Genomic DNA, 23,192 nt, shown 5'->3' on the forward strand with positions numbered 1-23,192 from the left:
GCCTGCCAGAATAAATTAGCTTTAAAAGCTTGCACTCAAGTAGCCCACACAGCTGCACTGCCAAAGAGAATAACCAAATCTTGTCCATGTGAATATTGACAATATACACACAAAAACGCTAGCCTACATTTGGCACCACTGAAGTGAAAAGTGTTTTCCACGGCAAATAATTCGAGAAAGTATGGCACAGCTTTGGAGCAGAATCCATCCGTATGGCACTTAGTCCAACTGGTCCTGACACTTCACATTATTTTCTCTAAAACTGAGTTTTCTCTACCTATGATATGGATCCAAGATAACTCTAGCGACTCAATGAGCAGTGTAATAGATAATGAAGAGTACTTTAGCGTGATTGAAGAGGCCATGACCTTTACCGGCCAGGCAACCTTTGCTAGATATGGAGACTAGTGATTAGTGTCCTGAAAGACTCGGTAGATAGAAAACCACCATTATAATGTTCACTTGCTCTACACTAGGAATATGTCCCAACGTTGCCATTGTTTCTGGGCTATAGGATGACGTACTCTGCATGTTCAGCTCTTTTTTACATCAACTACATTTACCTGCACTTGCTCTCATTCTTCAGTACTCTCAGACAGCAGAAGATTGCTAAAGACACTGACCTTGGACAAATGATTCAGCCTCTCATATCCATTTGATAACGCAGTGAGTGGGCTAGGGAAGGCCAACTGAATCCAGCACACTTCATGTCTGAATGTCTGTCTGAATTTTGTGGCCTGGCAAAATTCAGACTGTGAGAATCCAGCAGGGTGGTATTAGGTGGCAGTGTCTTTGGGGTGATTAGATCACAGAAGTATATTCTCATGAAAAGGATCAGCATGCTTACACAGGAGGTACTAGGTTTTTTTGGTTTGGGTTTTTTTGTTTGTTTGTTTGTTTTGTTTTGTTTTGTTTTGTTTTGTTTTGTTTTGTTTGCCCTATGTATCTTATCATTTTGGAGGTTGGACTTGCCAAACCTATGAGACCACTGCTGTGGGATGGTCTGTATGGCAAATTGCTCTGATTGGTCAATAAATAAAGCACTGATTGGCCAGTGGCCAGGCAGGAAGTAGGTGGGACAAGGAGAGAGGAGAATTCTGGGAAGCGGAAGGCTGAGGCAGAGAGACACAGCCAGCCGCTGCCATGACCAGCAGCATGTGAAGACGCCAGTAAGCCACCAGCCATGTGGCAAGATATAGATTTATAAAAATGGGTTAATTTAAGATAAAAGAACAGTTAGCAAGAAGCCTGCCACGGCCATACAGTTTGTATGCAAATATAAGTCTCTGTGTTTACTTGGTTGGGTCTGAGCGGCTATGGGACTGGCGGGTGACAGAGATTTGTCCTAACTGTGGACAAGGCAGGAAAACTCTAGCTACAGACCACAGCAAGAAGGCATATCTGTGAACAACAGATAGAGCCTCATCAAGTTCCAAATCAGACTTCCCAGCCTCCAGATACATGAGAAATAAGTCAAGTTTGCATATAAGACACCCAAATGTTTTGTCACAGTAGCCCCAAGAAAGTAGAAATGGATTAATACTCTTGTGGAATTTAATCATTATGCTTACCTTATCTTTGCATATTCTCACCACAGTATGAATTCCATCAACACAAAGAAAATGACTCAGACACCATCTTTCAACCATTGATTAGATTCAAAAACACCTAAAATGTGATCAGTTAAGAACTCATCCCAAAATAGATGCTCAGTAACTACTGATGTCATTAACCATCAAAAGAGAGCTTCCTTTTCCATTTCTTTTCAAAGAATCTGGATAGGCTCTTGGACATATATTTACCTGTAAAACACTAAACACTTACTCTTACTGGTTGATAAGTGATAAGTGATGCATGTATGACTGATCTATATGAGGATAATTCAGCACTGAAACATTTTTTTTCCATTTCTGGTCCAACAATCACCATTAAGTCAATGTTTTCTAAATACTGGTTGTGTGGTTAAGTATTTCATGAATAACTAAATAAATGGTTGGACAGTCTACTCTAAAATTCCTTGTTCCCTGTGGATATAGCTAAAATCATGTAGCAAACCAAGGACTCCAAGAAAGAGGTGCTTCACTATAACACAGACAATTGCTTTTTGCCATAGGACACGAGAGTAGCCAGCCTAGAAAATTCCTCCAAAATTTACATAGATTACAACATATACTGATGATGTTTAAATTAAAGTGGGGAGAGGAAAATCACAGACAGAAATAAAACATCTTGTATGGCATCATCTTAATTTAAAACCTATGCTGAATGTGTCTCCTCTCTTATATACTCCAAATAATTGTAACTTATTAAAGCTTTATAGAGTCCAACATGTGAATTAAGTACATATATAAAGAGCTATGTGAAAATGTGTTAATGACTGTTTGTGAATTAATCCTATGTTAGTATCCAATTGTATATAATTAAATAATATTCTAATAATTCTTTCATAATTTCACGTCATGTATTTCATCAGACTCCAAAAAGTAGAAATTCCCCCATGCAGCAGCCATGAAAATAGTGGAGTACCACACGGCACAGTGAGTCTCAAATTTTTCTTTGAAGGCATCAGAGTCCCCTGGAGATTTTGGTCAAAACAGATCACTGGGAACTATCCTCAGTCTCTACTTCAGTAGACCTGGTATGGTCCCTGAGAATCCACATCTTGGTATGTTTTCTGTGATCTTAGTGCTGCTGCTCTACCAAGCTTACCTTAAGAAAGCACAGCTACAACATGTCACTACCAAGGAGACACAGCACCACACTCTTGCACAAGCTTTTGTCCATGGACACACACAAGAATAACAGTTCCTTTGGCATCCCTAAAACATCAATGCACGAATGATTTCCATATTTGGAGGAATGTTCTCCTAGATTTGAGGGTGGTTCCACATAAGTCATGTCTTATCACCAACAATGAAGCCAAACTCAACTTGCAACCAGATCACTAACGAAATCTGCTGATTCAGAAATGACATGTGGAGACAGATTCTCTAGATAGCTTCCATTTTGCTGGCGTGGGAGTCAGCAGACATCCTGTTACCTGGGGCCCCATGGTTTACAAGCACAAGTTCCTGGTGTTCAAGAGGCTTTTGCTACAAGGTCAAGTTTCTGGCATTCATTATCATTTGGTTCAACAGCTTCTTCAACAGGCCAGTGAAGCAGACAGATACAGTCTCTGATGAAATTCAGATATGAGTTCTGCCTGCAGCTGCTCAGTATTCTACATAACACATAATATACATCAGTAAATTTCTTCCTGACAGAAATGTACCTGAAATTCATACCACACAGTCCTGCTGGTAACATTCAATTTCAAATATCATCAATCAATATATATTAAAGCTTTAATTTCTCTCTTTGTGAAATAAAAATTGTGCAAAATGAAACCAGCTCTAAACACATAATAGAATCGGCTGACACATGTGTATATAATGATACGTATTGATTTTTCTTAGGGATATTTTCAACCTCACATGTATTTACATCTTGTCAAAAAATGAATTCCAAAATACCTAACAGACTTATAAAATAAAGTTTCATGTAATTTCTCACAAATAAAGCCTTTTAGATGGCATCAACTACCAAAAAGTGAATTCAGACTCAAATATTTTCCCTCCACTTTTCATATAATCTGGGGGTGTTCTCAAATAAAATATTCAGTATTTCAAAATGAAATAAAAATACCTATTAGCGAACTGCCTAGAAGAAATAGCTTTGGAGGCGATGTTTGCAACAAAGAGGTTTTCCCCCGAGCTATGCTCAAAGGAGGAGGGAAATTAAAATGTGTTCTTGCGTTTTGACTTTCTACCCAGCCTAAAGAAGGCCTCCTGGCGAAGTTGTCACAGTCAATCCGGTCTTACATTCCTGAGTGCAGTCTACCAACATCTCATTTGTTTAGCAGCTGACAAGAATGCAGTTCTTGGTTCTGACGGCAAGTTGTGTTTCGCCTCCGGTCCTCAGTACAGACGCTGCTGACAGACAGACTCCAGACTTGAACTCATTAGACTCCTGCGGAATGAAAAGGAGCAAGCTGGCGGCCTGAGGTGGGCTGTTCTCGAATCGCTGCGAGGCCGGCGCACCGCAGCCATGACAGAGGCTGATGTAAATCCCAAGGCCTATCCCCCTCGCAGATGCCCACCTCACCAAGAAGTGGCTGGACCTCGGTCAGCAGTCATGTAACTGCAAGCAGCTTCGGAAAGGAGCCAATGAAGCTACCGAAACCCTCAACAGGGGCATCTCTGAGTTCATTGTGATGGCAGCAGACACTGAGCCCTTGGAGATCATCCTGCACCTCCCACTGCTGTGTGAAGACAAGAATGTCCCCTATGTATTTGTGTGCTCCAAGCAGGCCCTAGGATGGGCCTGTGGGGTCTCCGGACCTGTCATCGCCTGTTCTGTTACCATCAAAGAAAGGTCCCAGCTAAAGCAGCAGATCCAGTCCACCCAGCGGTCTATTGAAAGGCTCCTGGTGTAGGCCTGTACTTGTATATCATATTGTATGTTAGCATATGGTACTTTCAGCCAGTTTCTATTATAAATATTGTACTACATCCGGGTTTTGTGGTTTAATTTGTCTTACGGGGTTGTTTTCTCCCCATCTCCTCATCCTCTCTTCTACCATTTTTTAATCTTCTTTTAAAAAAGTGAAATGATACCTAAGACAGGTGAGAGGCAGAATGTCACCATTTAACAGCAGGAATAACCAGGAAAAAAACCTAAGCCAGGGATAGTGTCTATTTTCACCTACAAACTCATTCCTCTGTGCAGGGTAAGATGAAGTAACACTGGTCCCTCGTGCCTTTGCATACAAGATCTCCATAAATGTTAACAGGACTGAAGATCTTTCTTTGGGGAGCAGTCCCTCCCTCCCACCATCATTTGTAGAGGAAGTTTGATAATGCTAAGCCGATGTCCAAGTGCCATTTATTAATGTTTGTGTGTTTTTGATATGTGTAACCTTATATTCTCACCCCATTCCCTACTGAGGGTATCAAGGCAGTAACAAGTCAAAGGGATGGTCTGCAAACTCGGGCAGTCTGGGTGAGTTTGATTGCCTGGATCTTGAAGAGTGACAAGGACAAAATAGTCAGTTTGTGCTGGAATAAAGGATTCTGGGGCTGGAATTTACAGCAGAGACAATGCTATCAGGAACATCCTGCCCTTGGTTGACTGGGGATATTTTTGTGGAGCCATTTGGCACCCACTTTGGGAGGGAGGCTTTATCTTTTTCCTCCCACAGCATGGGTCAGACGTATTCTCTATCACATGAAGAGAGTGATAATAATGTTGTTCATTCTTGAGCATCCTAATAAAAAAATATGTTCCTAAAAAAAAAAGTAAGGAGCAAGCTGGACCCCACAGTTATCATCCATCTCCATTTCAAGTTCATTAACCAAATAAGCAAGGATGGAGTTACATTATACATTACCATGGGCCTCTATTTTCAGGAAAACATGGGCTTGGAGGGATGTGTACATGTGCTCATATTCACATACCTAGAGTGTATTATAAAGAATATGCCCTTTGGTCAACCTGACTCTGGTAGTCTTTCACTATTTTGGTATGATGTACCATCTTTAAAAATGTATGAAATAGGAATTCTTTTTATTCTGTAAACCTTGAGAGCCTTGGTACGTAATGGTTTATATTCCTATATAATATACAAAATATGTGCATATATTTTTTTTTCTGTAGAGAGAATATGACTATGGTATTTACTCACATGGAAATCACTTGCTCATCTAGTTCAGTTCTTGTTATGATGAGAGACTGTTACCTGGGTCTTGTTTCCTTAAAAATTCAAGCAAAGTACATCTTCCATGCTAGGGATTCAGCAAGAGTTACAGTTCCCAGGCATCCAGAAGGGGCAAGAAGGAAAGGCAAACACAAGGACAGAAATGGATACCCCTACAAGGTGCGGCATCATGAGGCGTCTCAATGATTGAAAGAGTAACTCAGGCACGTGGGTTGTCTTCAGAAAGCCTGAGAGAACTCCAGGACCTTACAGGAGACACACTGATCTAGACAGATCCAGGTACATCTTCCATACAGTCTTCAACTGTGACAACTAGTAGTTACAAAGAACCCCAAGTGAGCTAGATGAAGTACTGAACATAAAGCAGGAAGTTAGCATGAAAGAACTCAAAATCCTGATGAATGGTCCAATGTTCTTTTCATCGCTATACAGCTTTCTTAATACTGATGCAGATTACTCTTGGGTTCAACAGAGCCCTTCAAATGATAGGTAACACAATAATAACTTCAGGCCAAATCAGGCATCAAAAGTTAGGGAGTTGTGCCAACTATTTGCATAAATGAAAACCAGAAAATATCTCCCCAGCAATCTTGAAACATGGAATTTTGGGTTGCCCTCCAACTTTCCAATTTTAGTAGAAAAAAAAATGGTTAAATATTTCTGTATCATAAAAATAAAAAAAAAAAAACACAGCTGGGTATGGTGGCACTTGCCTTTAATCATGACACTCAGGTAGACAGGTGGATCTCTATGAGTTCAAAGCCAGCCTGTCTAACAGAGAATTCCAGACCAGACAGGGTGATATAATAAGACCCTGTCTCAAAAGAAAATTTTAAATAAATAATTAATACAAATATTACACTAAATAAAAATGGTCTAACCTGTTCGAGAACCAGTTCATACTGGATTACATGAGTGTCACATCTCTTGTTCGATGACACAACATTGGTAACTAACCATGTGAGAAATTGTCAAATGCTACATATCCACTTTTACCGCAGGTCATAAGCATCAACCACCATACTACTATACATGGCTTCAGGAAATCCCCAGGCCTATAGCAAAGCAGGGAGAATATGCAGAGATGACTATGTACTTTCTAAATGCAGCTTTACCATAGTGGATTTTCCACATACACCACCAAGTCAGAAGTAGAAACACTGAAGTTGAAATCTTCAATGTATAAGATTCATAGGTTTTCTAAACATCTCTCTACGAGAAACTGGAATTCCTGGCCTTAAGTGAATAAATTCCACTTTAAACCAAACATGACCTCAAAGAGAAGCAAGCATCCTGTATGTATTCGGTTACATGCTAGTCTAAAGAATGGACCTTCATTATTTTTCAGAAAATATGTTTTAAAGATGTTCTTTAGACTTCATCCCAGATGAAATTACCCTTTTAAAAGATAGCATTATTGTTGACCATTTATCAGGCTATTAAGACAGCCATAGATATATCCTCAAGGACTATGGGATACAAAGTCTTTTGTTTCTCCTCCAAATGTTACCCTTGTAAATACCATTTTGTTGATTTTAACAATAACCTCTACTTGAGCACACTCCCAAATGAATAAATTGGGTATGTATGAAAAATATTTCACACTATCTGAATAAATATCTTCACTGCCTAAAAATAAAAACAAAGGGGAAATAGAGGGGAGAAAGCAAGCATTTATTGCACATTCCAAGTTATGGTCTATTGGAATGATGGTACTGAACAGTGTAGAAAAGACCCAGAATCTACTATCCACAGAAACTTATCTCAGACCCTGCGGTATGGTGATATTTTATTTGTACTGAAATGTGATTTTATTTGTATGTTAATAAATAAAGTTGCCTGGGGGTCAGAGCTAATAGTAAGCCATAGCAGAGCTGGGCATTCATGGTGCACACCTTTAATCCCAGCACTTGGTAGGCAGAGCTAGGTAGATCTCTGTGTGGTCAAGGATACAGCCAGCATTGGAGACACACGCCTTTAATGTCAATACCAACCATAGAAGACCTGAAGGTCTGTACAGACAGGCAGTGACGAGGCAGTCATGTGTTTGGGTTTACAACCAATGAGAAGGCAGAACAGATAGTCTATATAAAGACAAACACACAGGAAGTAGGTCTCTCTTGGCTGAAGAGGCTAACTGCAGCAGACGGGTATAGCTCTTAGCTCTGATCTCTTGGCTTTCTTCTTTGCATTGGTTCTGTGTTTCTTATTTAATAAGACGGGTGGTTGCATCTACACTGCGGGGTGGCTCCTTGTCTTGTGTTAGGACTCTCACTAGAATATTTTGCACTGTTTGCAAGTTTGTTTCATGGACTCCTGGTGAACTTGACGCTTGGGCACGAAATGCCATCTGCTTGCCAAATATTCATTCTTCCTGTTCCTTTAACATGAGTACATTCTTTCTGAATTCTCTGCTGTCCCACTAAAGCTGTGGTGCTGGGTGCCTTGTTAGGTGTTTAATACACATTCCATCAAGAATCTTGGCTAGGCGATTTAGGAAGCTCCTGCTGAGAAGAAGCTGCTGAGTACCAAGTACAGTGCTTGGAAATGCCACCGCACACACAAACAGACGCAAAAGAAACATCCTTCTCGTTTGTAGCCCAGTCCTGAAAAACTGTAGCCCAAGTCTACATTCTCTTCCATACCGCATTCTGCTTGCCAGTCAGAAATACCTTTGAAGCCAACTTCTACGATGTACGTGCACTGTTTGCATGCACTCTAAATGTCATTTTGTGGTATTTAGAGTGTATATACCAGAGTTGTATGTATGCACAGTTGTGTGGGACCATAGGAAAAATATGTTTTTAAATAGTCAATGCTGGGATAAAGCATCCCAAGAAGAGAAACTTAGGGGAGAAAGGGTTTCTTTTAACTCACAAGCCCAGGTTCTAGTTCATCACTGCAGGGAAGGTGAAGCAGCTAGTCATATCCACAGGGAAGAGCACAGCGAGAATGAATGCAGGCCCCCCTGTGCTCAGCTCCCTTCCTCTTGATTTTATTTCACAAAGGATCTAAACCCAGAGAATGGTGCTGCCCACAGTGGATGGGTCTTCACACCTTCATTAATGCAATCAGCCACGGACATGCCCTTAGCTCACCCTAATTAAACAGTCCCAAATCAAGACCCTCTTCCCAGGTGATGCTAGATAGTGCCAAGTTGACAAAACAAAGCATCGCTGTGAAGATATAATGCCCTGTAGAGCATCCCCTAGAAGCACAGAGAGACACGTGGTTTTATGTTTTTCTTTGACTCTGCAGTTGTTCAGCCCTGAACTATACCCAGCATGCCTTTTTTTTTGGGGGGGGGGCGTTGGTTTTTTTGAGACAGGGTTTCTCTGTGTAGTTTTGGTGCCTTGCTCTGTAGAGCAGGCTAGCCTCAAACTCACAGAGATCCACCTGGCTCTGCCTCCCAAGTGCTAGGATTAAAGGCATATGCCACCACTGCCCAGCTTTTTTAAACAAATGATTGCCTTCACTTTTCTCTTTAAAGCAAAATAATGATCAGCAAATTTAAGCATTTCTGGTATCTCTCTACAATTAAACATTCAAAAAGACTGGTTAACCCAGCATGCAAAGTGGACATAAGCCCACAAGCTCCGGCAAACTTCCTTCACAACCCTGGAACCTTTATCATTTTTCCCCTGAGCTTGTCCATTAGCAGGCACAGACAGAAAGAAACAAAGTCAATAAATAAGAAAGTGGCTATTTCTCAGATGCAAATGTTTTGGCTCAAGTTAAAAGATTATTTTGTTTATAGACCCAATATTTTAAAAGAGCAACCCAATGGGCTCTTAAAACATACCACATGTTGAGCAGAAATTATGTAATCTATTGCAGTATTGAGCAGAAAATAATCATTCCCATTGTACACAGCCATGTGTATGAGGAAGATTAATAAATATCACTTAGATACTGTGACTACAGAAAAAAATTTCACCTGGAAAACATGATTACCCAGAATAGGACACATTGGTTATCAGCTTTTGCTAATCTTACTTATTAAGCATAATTGTTATTCTACTCAGGTTCTTTTGACAAATTTTTTAAACAGGAAAAAAAAACAGGATACAAATTTCTAAAAATAATATAAAAACAGGAAACAAATTCCCATTACAGTGACTAACTCAGTATCCTAGTTATTGAGAGTCACATGGACAGCTTTTGCATTTTGTGACTTAGAGTATCATTTAAATATTTATATATCCTATATATTATTTATATATAAGCAATATGTTATTTATATATAAACATCTATATATTATAAATATATATGATATATGTTACATTTATGGTATATATAATGTGTGTGTGTGTGTGTGTGTGTGTGTGTGTGTGTGTGTGTGTGTATGTGCATACACACTTTACCTGGTCAGATCACATGTATGACTTGAAGGGTAGAGGAGCTATTCCACCTCTATGACAGATACTTCTGTGTATCCAAAAATATAAATTCATTCACCTTAGTCATTGTTAACGGACACTTGGTTGTAATGTTCATAAAATGGATTCTGAGGTTGTGCTAGAGGAACATAGATAGGCAGGGAAAGTGAAGGCAGCCCCCCTCTAATGAGGGCTTTTTGTTCCCAGAAGACTGTGGAAAACAGTAGGAAGGTATAGGGGTTAGCATTTAGCAGACTCCTAGCCTTAGGCTTCTCCTATCCTGAATGCGTTAAGCTGTTAGGTTCATTCCCTTTCTCTACAGCTTGGTGTTCTGTCTTTCCGCCATTCAATTCTTTGTTCTTGCTGTGGAATGAATTCAGCAATCCCCTAGCAACTGACATCACCCCAGTTACAATTTCATCTTAGCACAGCTCCTTTCCTGAAGTCCTTGGTAGGAGCAGAAACTAATACACTGCTGTTCCATGAGTAGATTTGGCTTCATACAACCAAACATAAAATGATGGGTAAGATAAATGACATATCTATGTAATATTAGGTAGCCCATCTAGGCTCTATCTTTCAGAATACACTAAGAACCCATGTCCTCAAAAGATCCATGTTTAGAACATTTTAACAAATGACCAAATAAATAACCCCAAAGTTACTGCTACAGTGCCACCAAATTTAGCAGCTACTAACCTCTCTAGAGACAATGAGATAGGAAAAATTTGTGTCAGTCACTTGTAGAAAACAGGTGACTCCCATGCCTTGCCTCTCGCAGACTCATCATTGGGACCTGAGATGCTGCAAGTTTCTTAACATTCTCATATTCACCAGGGAGACGGCAATCAAGGTTCTCTTGGGATCCTTCAGGATAGAGATGAAGAAGAAACTATGTGTAGATCCCTAAATGAATCTTCTACTGACCTGAAATAAACTAGTATTTGAGGGCCGGACAAAGGCTTGCTCAATGCTAGTGGAGTGACTGACAGCAGCTCTTCCTTCCCACTGACCAGAAGCCACAGCACCAATTCCTGACTGTTTCTGCAGAGCTACCAGGATTCAGACTTCTCTGGCAATACTTCTACAATAGATCAATATTTGTTTTAAAAAAATATTAGTGCCTGAGCTGTGAAATCTCTCCTAATAAATCAATATGCGGGTAGACTTTCCATGCGTCGAGATCTTGGCTTATTTCACACTCAGCTACCCATACTTCTTTATTAGCCATTATTTTCACACCCTCATAGGAAAGGTTAGAAAGGGAGAGATGGTAAGGGTGAACATGATGCTAAAAGTATGAACTAACCCCATAGATGCACACCTTGTTACTGCTTCTGACCCCCACACAGCCAAATTCCTAGTTTACCCTCCATATTCCATACAGCATCGGTATGTGTTATGGGAAGGGATGTGGATTCTTGTCAACTGCTGTCGGACATGACATGTCAATATGGCTGAAGGGTTGTGCCTTTCAAATCGATTCCATCCCCCAAACGTCTCGGCATGTGTGCCCCTGAGTATACATGCCTCTGCCATGTCCTCCATGATTCTCAATGTTAGCCTCTGTAGTATAATCACACAGCGTAACGATCGAGAGGACTTCTCCAAAGCCAGTTCTGTCAGGCGACGTGTGACTTCACCTTCCAGCACTCAGGGGCCATGGGAAGATGTATGTCGATTGCAGGGAGGTCCACTGAATTCTCACAGTGCTTTGCTTCAAGGTAGCCACTTTTGGCAGACGGTGTTTCTTAGCTGCGGTTTCTGGAATTTTCTGTCCTCGTGTTATGTACAATCTCCCCCAAAGCATGACAATCCTAATTATTTCTGAATGGATTTGTATTAGAATTGGCTTCTCCCTTTCCAATCCAGGGACCGCCTTTTGGCTCTCCTCCCTGGACTCCAAGGTGCATTTAACCTTGGCCTTCTCCACTCTCCTCTCCTTTCCTCCACAGTCAATTTAACCAGCCTTCTCTCTCCCCTCCTCTCCCTCTGTGGAGTCGTGTAACACACCCTTTCTGCTTTCCTTCTCACATTTGCACCACACCACTGTGCACTTCCACAATCATCTTGCTCTTTCTAAAAGCAATGTCACCTCGAATCTGCTTTTAAACTCCTCACAGATCTCATATTCACTCTCTTGATTAACTTATGTTAATGCTCTTTTGTCTCCAGACAAGCCATTGGGGATTTTGCATAATACAATCAATTAATAATCACAAAGAGTTATAAAAATGTTTCCTAGTCTCTGCAACTTAAATGCATTTATAAAAGGAGAGTAATTTAGAAAAAGGAAATGGGGGGGAGAGAAAGACTTCACCACATCATACTTCTCACACACAGATAATGGACAGTCTTATCACTTCAAATACATCAGGGTGCCTTGTTCTGTTATCATGACCTCTCCAAGCAGAGGCATTATCTTTTAGAAAAAAAGAAATAGCATAGATTTTAGAAAGTATAGTTTATAGGATTGGAGAATTCCTTTTATTCTCCTTTAGAAAAGTTAGACAAAAGAAGACTTAGAGTACATACTAAGTCAGAAAGGAAGCATCCTGTAGACCCTGGGGTTATTTACATGCCTAAAGTTGCACCAGCGATATCTTAAAAGCCTTTAACAAAACTATAGCACAATTAAACCACTTAGGTTAATGATTCATGGGTGAGTTGTGTAAATACCTCAAGAATTAATTAACTGTCATATTTTATAACATACACTATTGCAGTTTTATGGTTAAATGTGTGTTACTTAGATTTTCTATTATGAATCTGCTTTAGCATGGATATAAGTCATCATAGGAGGGTTTCTGACCAAATATAATTACAGTTCTAATTTTTTACTTCGCTAACTTTATTATACTTTAATTTAAATTGAGAAATAAAGGGGGCAAACGTTTGAAATCACTGGGCCAATTGAGCTGGTATAACAGAAGAAATCTGACAACCTGAGCTCAACCCCTGAAGTCTATGATGGAGAGAACTGGCTCCCCCAAGTTGTTCTCTGACCTCCACATGTTCACCAAGTCACGTGTGCTGCCACAGCCCTCACACATACAAACTAATGAATAAAAAGGTTTTCATCCACAATTTGTGAGAGAAATACTCAAGACAGCTGTAAAAATGAGACAAAAGACTTCATTTTGGTGACAGAAGGCATAGGGGAACTCTTCACGGGTACGTCATACAGTCCACACAAGTAGAACTTTGCCTGTGATTTCTGACACCTCCCCTAGGGTTTTAAATGCCCACCATTTCTGATCAGCAAGATGACTTGGTAAGTAAGGTTGTTTGCAGCTCAATGTCCTATAAGCTGAGTTGACTCTGTGAGCCTGCATGGTGGAGAGCTAAAATGTACTCCACATGTTCTTTGACCACCACAAATGGGCTGTGCTATGCACATGTCTATACACATACACATAGACACATGAAAGAAAGAAAGAGAGAAAGAGAGAGAGAGAGAGAGAGAGAGAGAGAGAGAGAAGAAGGAGGAGAAGGAGGAGGAGGAGGAGGAGGAGGAGGAGGAGGAGGGAGGGAGGGAGGGAGGGAGGGAGGGAGGGAGGGAGGAAGGAAGGAAGGAAGGAAGGAAGGAAGGAAGGAAGGAAGGAAGGAAGGAAGGAAGGAAGGAAGGAAGAGGAAGAAAGAAAATCTAAAAAAGATATTCATGACTGAAATAAAAGACCTCAAGGTGACTTTAACAGTGCCTGCTCTATTCTGAGAAGTTATGATCTCAAGGTGCTAGAAAGCCCCATGAGTTAAAGATGGTGTCTGCAATGTAGGACTTGGTAAATGGAGAAACATTAGGAAGTAGAGCCTTTCTGGAGGAAGTTAGGTCAGTTAGGGGTAGGCTCCAAGACAGTGACCCTCAAACTTCCTAACACTGTGACCCTTTAATACAGTTCCTCATGCTGTGGTGACCCCAAATCATAAGATTATTTTCATTGCTACTTCATAACTAATTTGGCTACTGTTACGAATTGTAATGTAAATATATGAAATGCAGGATATCCAATATGTGATCCCTGTGAATGGGTCACTCAACCCACAAGGGGTTGTGACCCACAGATTGAGAACCACGGCTATAGCTAAAAACAGGGAAACTCAATTTTTCCCTTCCCTCCACTTGTCTCCCTGATGTCCACAGCTAATGCCATGATGTTCTGATTCACCATAGTCCTGAAACCAAGGAAGCCATCCAACCAAGGGCTGAAGACTCTACAACTGTCAGTAAAAATGAAATTTTCTCCTACCAAGTTGTTTATCTCATTTCATCACAGCAACAGAAAGTCAAAAGGCCTTTTCAATTAAATAGAGGGACTTCTAACATTACATATATTATATATATAGTATATAATATATATATGTAAATATACTATTATAAATAAAAATAATAAATATATAAATATAAAATAACAAAATAAAGTATGAATATAAATAAAAATAATAAAATGCTTGGAAACTCTATTTGATTCCATTTTTTTTAAATGTAAGTACAAATTTCTCTTAAAAAAAAAAACATACCTGACTCTCCCATACAGTCTCTAGCAACAATATGGAGTTACTAAGAATTTTCAAATGTTAATATTCTAATTTGAGGTATGTGATGTTCATTCATTACAATGCTAATCCTAGTACTAAACATTATAAAGTATCTAAGTTTCTATCTAATAATTCATAGACATATTGCATAAAATGTAAAATTTTATGACTAAAGGTAATTTTTTTGGATGTAGCTACTATAAAATTTAAATTTGTATGCATGGATCTGACCTAAATTCTCTGAATATGTTATGGTTATGTAGCTTGGTCTTCTTGTGGGATTCCTAACAGTGGGAGCAGGGGCAGTCTCTGACTCTTTTGCCTGCTTTTGAGACCCTTTTCCTCCTACTGGGTTGCCTCATGCAGGCTTCATATGAGGGTTTGTGTCTAGTCTTATTGTATCTTGGTATGCCATGTTTGGTTGATATCCCTGGGAGGCCTGTCCTTTTCTGAAGGGAAACAGAGGAGAAGTGGATCTGGGGGAGAAGGAAGATAGAGTAGGGGATGAGGGACAAGGAGGAAAGGAAAGAGGAGAAACTGTGGTTGAAGTGTAACATATAAGAGAAGGATAAATTTTTAAAAAAGAATTTAAACTTGTCTGTGTGGACTGTAATATATTTCAGTTGGAAGATGCTGGCTGGGATATTATATATCAAGATGAAGAACACCTAAGCCTGAGGAGCATGTGAGAAAGGAAAGGCAGAATTTAATGGGTACAACAGTGTAGTAGAATATGAAAAATAACTTATCAATATGACTGCTCAAACACGTGCTGAACAAGGACGACACCAGTGGACATGACAAAGATGGACTGGGAAAAGCCCATGAGGCCTCAGCCCTACACAGAGCTACAGGAAACAAAGCAAGGCTGGGAGCGGGAGAGGTGGTCTTCCCACGTGAAGAGCACTCTAATTGGCTGTGCATGGCCAAATGGTCAGCCCTAAAAAAATACATGAAAGTAACATTGTATGTATTTATCAGGTTATATTTAGGAAAGTGGATATGGATGTGAAAAAAAGAGGCCATGGATTTGAAGGGAGGTTTAGAGGAAAGAAAGGGACGGGAAAATGTAGTTAGCTCAAAAATAAAAAAGAATTACAGTGTTCTATAAAACAATAACATAATTACAGTTGACAAAATTTGATTGAATATTTCAAAGTAGTGATCCAACAAGTAGATATGCAAATAACCTGATTAATTATTACATATTGTATGTGTGCATTAAAATACATATTCTTCTCCATAAACATATATAATTATTATGTGACACTTAAAATATATTTTAAATATTAAATTATTCACCATGTATCTAATCTTTCAGTAGAATATAAAATCATTCCCCTGGAGAAAAAAATTCCACACTGTGCTTAAAATGTATTCTGATGTGGGAACAAAAAGATGGCAACCATTCTCTGCCCTCCCCCCTCCTTTATTACTACCATGAACAATGCCCTTTATCTCTCTATCACTTTATTATGAAGACTTTTCTTGTCACTGACAAAAATATCTGAGTGATAGATATACTTAGAAGAAAGGATTGACTATGGCTCCACTCTGGTTGGGTCCATCATTTCTGGGTCCACAGTCAGGAAGAACATCCTGGCTGTAGAAATAGGTGGCAGCAGCTACCTACCTGGTAGAATATTGGAACTGGAGGGAAAAGAGCTTCCCATGGGACCTACACTTCCTCCATCCAAGTCTCACACCCTAAAGTTACCAGAAGCTTGCAAAATCATGTCACAAATTGAGAACCTGTTTCCCAACATATGGGCTTACAGGGGATATTTTGCACAAATCATTCAGTCACCTTCCTATCTTCCACAGTTTTCTGCTTTTGGCCTTATTTCCCAGCACTTTCTATCACTGCTGTCCAACATTGAGAGCTAGAATACCCCTGCCCTAAGGCACTTCAGGCTCTAGCTTGTTGGTCTTAGTGTTGTTTCATTTTCTTGCTTATTTTGCTTTTAAGGGACAATTGTTTGTCCAGTAGCACACCGGCCTCAGTAAAGGTCAAAATCCTGAATTCCAGGACTCTCTGTCATGAAGAAGCTCACAGCATGTACTTAGACAAAATAAACATAAATAAAATAGGAGTAAAAGAGGAATGCACCAAACTGTTTAATTACAGGAAAGAGGGCATAACCATAGCTTATAAACATGTCTGAAAAACTTCAGATAAAATGTTCTCCAAGTTTTCCACCTTAAACATCACCAGCCATAGGACACAAGACAAGACCCCCATCTACATGCTTCCAAAGTAACATGTGAAATGCATCTGAAATGTGAAAATCTGAGATGGTGCCCTAAGAATTAAAACAAACAAACAAAAGACACGTATTTGGTTCAACATTTTTGATAACTATAAGCAATGACTGCAATGCTTTCAGATGTCAAGCTCAAGTACAAGGAAAATTTGTTTTAAAATTTCTGTAAGCAAAGGATATGTTCATACATAAGAAATTCAGTTCCTTGAGACTTAGCAGAAAAGAATTCTGAGGAAATTTCAAAGCAGGAAACTTTATCAATTGACTAAAACTCAGAATCATATAAACTAGTTTTATTTATTCCTGATCCAAGTAGTTAAATATTTCTCCAGTGTTTTGTTTGGGATATGTTAAAATTGGGGACTAAAGCAGGTTCAATTTATATATTTATGAATAGCCTGTATCAGTAACAAAAAGTGATTCTTTTCATAGTGACTTTTCTACCATCTTGATAACATTTCAAAGCTGGCAAGTAACACTAAGAATACCTGTTTGTTAGGTTTTGCACCTTGGTCTAAGAAATGAGTGCCAGATAACAAAATAAAGTCCATCATCTCTTCAAGATATAAATGTACATTCTTGCAATTTCTAGGTCATAGATTAACCTTGACTTTGTTGGGTGTTATGGTAAGACCTAGCAAATGACAGCAATTGGTTTTGCTTCTGACTGTGTGGCCCAGCAGTCAATACAGCTAGCTACAGTGCTTCACATAACCGTATTTCCACTATTTTCATGTGGAAGTGCTGTTTCTATGTAGAACTCTGTGTATGTGCTCAGCAGTTACCTAGCAACAAATATTCATACTCAAGAAGTAACCAAAACACTGGACGCATTGACATGACAGAAAACAGAAATGCAAAATAAATTACTTCCAGTTTAGAAAATCAATAAGAGAATTTTGTATCATTCGTGTCAATTTCTTAGCCATACACAAAAAAGTCTCAGAGCACTGTATAACTTGTTCCTGTATACACACATTTGGTATTCTCTTTTCCTGTTTGTATATGTAAAAAAATGTATTTAAGACATTTATTATGCTATATGCAAATGAAGTCTAGAATAGTAATGTCACCGTGATTTCTTCATCCTTTATGATTGTATGTGAGAGAGAGCATGTGCATTTGCACAAGTTGAACTTAAGTAGTTTAGTTTTCTTATGGCATTATCTCTCCTTCTATCATGCCATCTCGGGGACTGTACTCAAGACATCAGGCTCAATAGGAAGAATTAGTTACCCACTGAGTCATCTCACAGGTCCCTCAAATCACTTCTAGCCAAGCTCTTTGGCATCCATCATCCATAGATAGAATTTTACTCATACAATACCTGGATATACTGGTGGTAAATAGTCTGTTGGATGAATAAGTGAATGTCCAAATGCATAATCATGGATTTTTCTTCAAACAATGTTTATTGAAAACCAGTAGTAAATTGATACACAATGTAGGTTCTCATGCCTTTCTCTTCCCCTAGACAAGGAGGTGCAGACATTTCTCATAATGTATTCTTTTTTAACATTATTTTTTAGTGATTCTTTGGGAATTTCACATCATGCACCCCAATCCCAGTCATTTCCCAGTCCCTCTGTATCTGCCCTTTACCAGTGTAGTGCCCCCCAAGAAAAATTTAAAAAGAAATAAAAGTAAATAAAGAATACAAAAATACAAATAAAAATATTTTTTAAAAAGCAAAACAAACAAAGAATACTTTGCTCCTCTGCCTTTCCCACCTCTCCATCACCTCTTCATTAGGCTCAGTAGCACTGGGAGCTGCAGCACCTCCCACAGTCTACCCTTTTGTCCAAACAGCTTTACTTGCAAATGCTCATTTGTGTATGCAATGAGTTGCTGGTCAGGTTCGAGGCCTCTGGCACATCATCAATACTGGATCCTCACCAAAACTCCTCTTGGATATCTTGCTATTGCCCCAAGTCATGGAGATCCTGATGCTATGCTTCCCTATGAACAAGCCCTTTACGAGCTCTGGAAGATCATAGATGGGGTAGATATTGGGATGTGCCAACTCAAAGCCCTGGATGTATGCTTGGGTAGTAGCTGAGCTTGTCAGTCCAGCTGCTGGGACCATTCACCTCAGGTGAGGGTGGAGACAGCTCTCCCAACCTGTGCTAAGCACAGGACAGGAGTGAGGAGCGGGGCAGCTCTCCTGGGACCAGTGAAGGGCGGGGCCCGCTCAGCACAGCCCCTGGATTTCAACAAGCATGGTTTGCTTTGGCCCATGTAGTAATATGGAAACAGACATCAGCACAGACATCAGACCCCATCCTGATGCAGCAGGACCACCACAGACCCAGACATCATCCTGACCAACAGCTTAGGCCCCGGGTAGCAGCACATGCCACTCATATCAGCATGGGCCCAACGGTAGCTTGGTCCCTGACACCAACATGGCCCCAGGTAGTGACCCAGACCCTGGGCATCCATGTGGCCTTCAGTAGCATCATGGGCCATGGACATCAACACAGACCCTGGCTGAGGTAGGACCAGGGACCCAGACATGGTTCTTTGCAGCAGGTGCTTCCAGATGCTAAGACATACTCTTAACTGAAGATCAATGGTGTGAAAAGGGTGGACGGTGGAGATTGGCAGGTTCACACAGTGAATTCCCAGCATCTGTCTCTTTACAGAGATGATTAGCTCAACAGAAAGTCAGCTTCTGGCAATTTACTTTCTATTTTAATTAAATTATTTGGAAAGTAAACAGACTTGAGATATGCTACTTTTAGATAATACTGTGAACACCAGTGAAATCACAAAAAAATCATTTTGCTAACAATAGAAAACAAAGATATATAAAGCCATCTCAGCTGAATCATGGTAAAGGACAATCATCCCATCCAAGGCAATAGAAATCAATCAATAAATCTCTCTCGAAGTTATAATTAGAAATAAACATGCAAACAGTGATACAATGAAATAAATTCCTTTTCTAACATTGAGTATGGCTTATTGAAGTATTATCCTTGATTTCATTTAGTCCACTGTGGTAATGCAAAATTAAGAAAATATCTTTAGTTATCTAAAGCAATAAAAACCACAGTATTTCTCTAGTGTATGTAGCAATAACTCACCGAGTTCAATTGCTTTCTAAAATGTAGCAATGAAGCTTGTGATGAGCATTTGTAAGCTCACTATACTACTTTAGATAACCATAACAAAATCAGCTTTGTCTTAACATTTCTTGGATCCTATTAAAACTAATAAAAAGAAGTAATATCTCAGAACATTTAATAAGCATTACTGTCTGGTTAACCAAGTGACAATGATATAGGACTGTGTGTGTGTGTGTGTGTGTGTGTGTGTGTGTGTGTGTGTGTGTGTGTGTGTAAAATGGGCTCCACTTTCTTTAGTTATCAACACATACAGTCAGCAGGAGAACAACATAAATGTTCTAACCATGATAGCTTCAAGCTTCAAAAGTAAGAAGTAAGGATCCATGAAAAGGTGCCATCTTCTTTGTTAAGGAACAAGTAAGATTCTTTGCAATGAAGTATCCATCCCATTTCCATTTTCTAATTCCACTTATGATTAATTGTCACCTTGTTCTCAATATACATCTACAGTCTGCTCTGATGACCATCTTCTTTAATATTGGTATTGAGATTCACAGTAACAATAATAATCATAACTTCCAATATTGCTAGAGTTCTTTAACTTGCATGATTATTACTATACTCTTTTGTGTCAAATAAAGTTGCATTTATCCTCCCCCAAAATAAACAAATAACTTCATGCAGGGTAATGTACTAACCATGCGCCAGGAATAGCTTCAAAGGATAAAGTGATTTAGTTTGGACCTCACAATTATAGGGGTAGGCATTAATATTAGCCCTTTCATAAGTGAGAAACAAAGCTTCAAAGTAGGTAACACAAGGATTAAAACCAAGACCCCCTGGATGGAAAGTATATGTTACAACTTTGAGGACATATCCATATATGGACAGCCTTCTGTCGTATAAGTTTCCTGGTATAGCACACAAAGGCTCCAACCTTAATGGGCTATGTAGATGAATTTCTAAGAGGTCTTATTAAATAAAGTACATGGAGCCAAATATAGGGGTGAAAGCCTTAGAGATCATGGAAATAATGAGAGCCACCTACCTCACCAGCTCTGTAGCTTCCAAAAATGCCATGACTTCCTGTCTACATGCACTTTTATTGCCTTTCTGTTCTGCCCTCTCATTGGCTCTTAGCCCAGCTACCTCACTTCCTGTCTGTACAGACCTCCAGGTTTCCATGGTTGGTACTGGGATTAAAGGCATGTGTCACCATGCTTGGCTCTTTTCCCTAGTGTGACCTTGAACACACAGAGACCCTGCCTATCAAGTGATTGGATTAAGGGCATGTACTGCCTGACTTTTGTGTTTACTTAAAATGGCTTGCGATTTCCTCTGATCTCCAAGCAAACTTTATTAACATACAATAAAATATCACCACATTTCAGCACAAATAAAGTATCACCACAGGTCTATGCTTTGTATCAGCCACTGGACATTGAAGATAAAAATCTTTTAGATGCTGTGACTCAAATCTCTATATGTCAACTGCTCACAGACAATGACCATTTGAATTAATTCTGTTCAAGTCCATAAGAAACAGCAAATTAAACACAGTGGGCAACTGTTGAAAGGGCAGACATGACCAAGTAACACTAAAGGAAAACTGGGTTTGATTTCTATTTCAGGAGACTCTAAAGACATGTGTTGTGTTGTGTTGTGTTGTGTTGTGTTGTGTTGTGTTGTGATGTGTTGTGATGTGATGTGATGTGATGTGATGTGATGTGATGTGATATGTGATGCTATGTTATGACACAAAGTGATACCGTGTAGTTCAGGCTGTACCCAAACTAATAATCTTCTGATTCCATCTCAGCACTGGAATTATGGGCATGTGCCACCACACATAGCTTTAAAACCACTTCAGTAAATTTTATTATTCAAATTTAGAAGATGAAATTAAACACTATACACTTAATTGTGGCATAATAGCCTTACAAAAACTTAAATTGAATCAAACTTAACTTTAAAGAATACTGTGGGGTAGAACACTGAAGAGTTCAAACTGTGCTGTTAACCTTATCTTTGAAGTCGTCAAGAAACTAAAATGATAAGTCAATCTCATGTACAGCTAGCTTCAAGGAAAATAGAAGAGCCGATAAAGTTCCTCAGACAGAATTTAGAACTCCTATCACACAAAGCCACCATCAGAAAAGCTTAATGAAGCATTCAGAGCTCTTCCAAAAGGCTTTAATTGCCCCAACTTCAATATGGTTAACATTTTTCCAACTCAGATCACAGCCATGAATCGTACCACTGGTCTGGTTCAGTATTCTCACAGAAGATCATTGCTAGTCAGGTTGCACCTGCTTTCTGATTGCCTGCACCCATTTCCAAGTTGAAATCAATGAAACCTATTAGCATGTTCTCTACTGCAAACTTTAATTTTGGATAGCAATGTATTATTAATGCAATCATCCCCCGACGAGCCTGGTTCAGCATCAGAAGTAAAGTTGAAGGCTACAGAACAGAGAACTTTAATAAGAACGCTTATTAAATTGTATTGAAATCTAAATAATTGAATGCCTCTCTGATGTAAATTTTAAATTGAAATGGATTATATCCAAGTGGAGGGACAGCGATGGAGAACAGGCATCTTTTATGCCTCTGAATGACAGAACACACCTTTATTCATGTATCACTACACTCCTGACCTGAAGCCCAGATCACTTACTTTTACCTGAAGATGACTTCATCTTTTAAAAAATGTTACGTTAGACTGACTTTTAGATTTTTATGTAGATGTGTGTGGTGTGTGTATGAGTGTGTGTGTTGTGATTGCCAATAGGTGGGTACACATACACATGTGTGTGAATGCATCCAACAACATAAGTGTATTCCTTGGACACTTTCCACCTTTTACACTCAGCTGCACCTAGAGCACATTAATATGGCTAATGAGGCAAGCTAACTTACTCCTAGGGTCCATTTCTGCCCACCTAGCACTGAAATGATATAGACAAGCTGACGCACCTTTTATATGGGTGCTAGAAATCTGAACTCTGGCCCAAACACTTGCTGCCTGCTCTTTCATCACTGACCAATTTCCCAGCCTGATACTGAGCTTTGCCACAGGGGAAAAAAACTAAACAAGCAACCCTCTTTTTCTCAATAAAATGAATATAGCATTATACCTCTACTATACCAACCTCATAGATGTTTCAATAATGAGACGGTAGGGAG

The 23,192-nt window shown here is 39.4% G+C and overlaps 1 pseudogene; it reads left to right on the forward strand.

The window, feature by feature from the left end:
• Window positions 1-4,043: 4,043 nt before the first annotated feature.
• On the forward strand, window positions 4,044-4,474 carry LOC102910528 (NHP2-like protein 1 pseudogene; annotated as a pseudogene).
• Window positions 4,475-23,192: the final 18,718 nt, after the last annotated feature.

Source organism: Peromyscus maniculatus, chromosome 18, assembly GCF_049852395.1.
Source record: "Peromyscus maniculatus bairdii isolate BWxNUB_F1_BW_parent chromosome 18, HU_Pman_BW_mat_3.1, whole genome shotgun sequence".
Taxonomy (NCBI): Eukaryota; Metazoa; Chordata; class Mammalia; order Rodentia; family Cricetidae; genus Peromyscus; species Peromyscus maniculatus.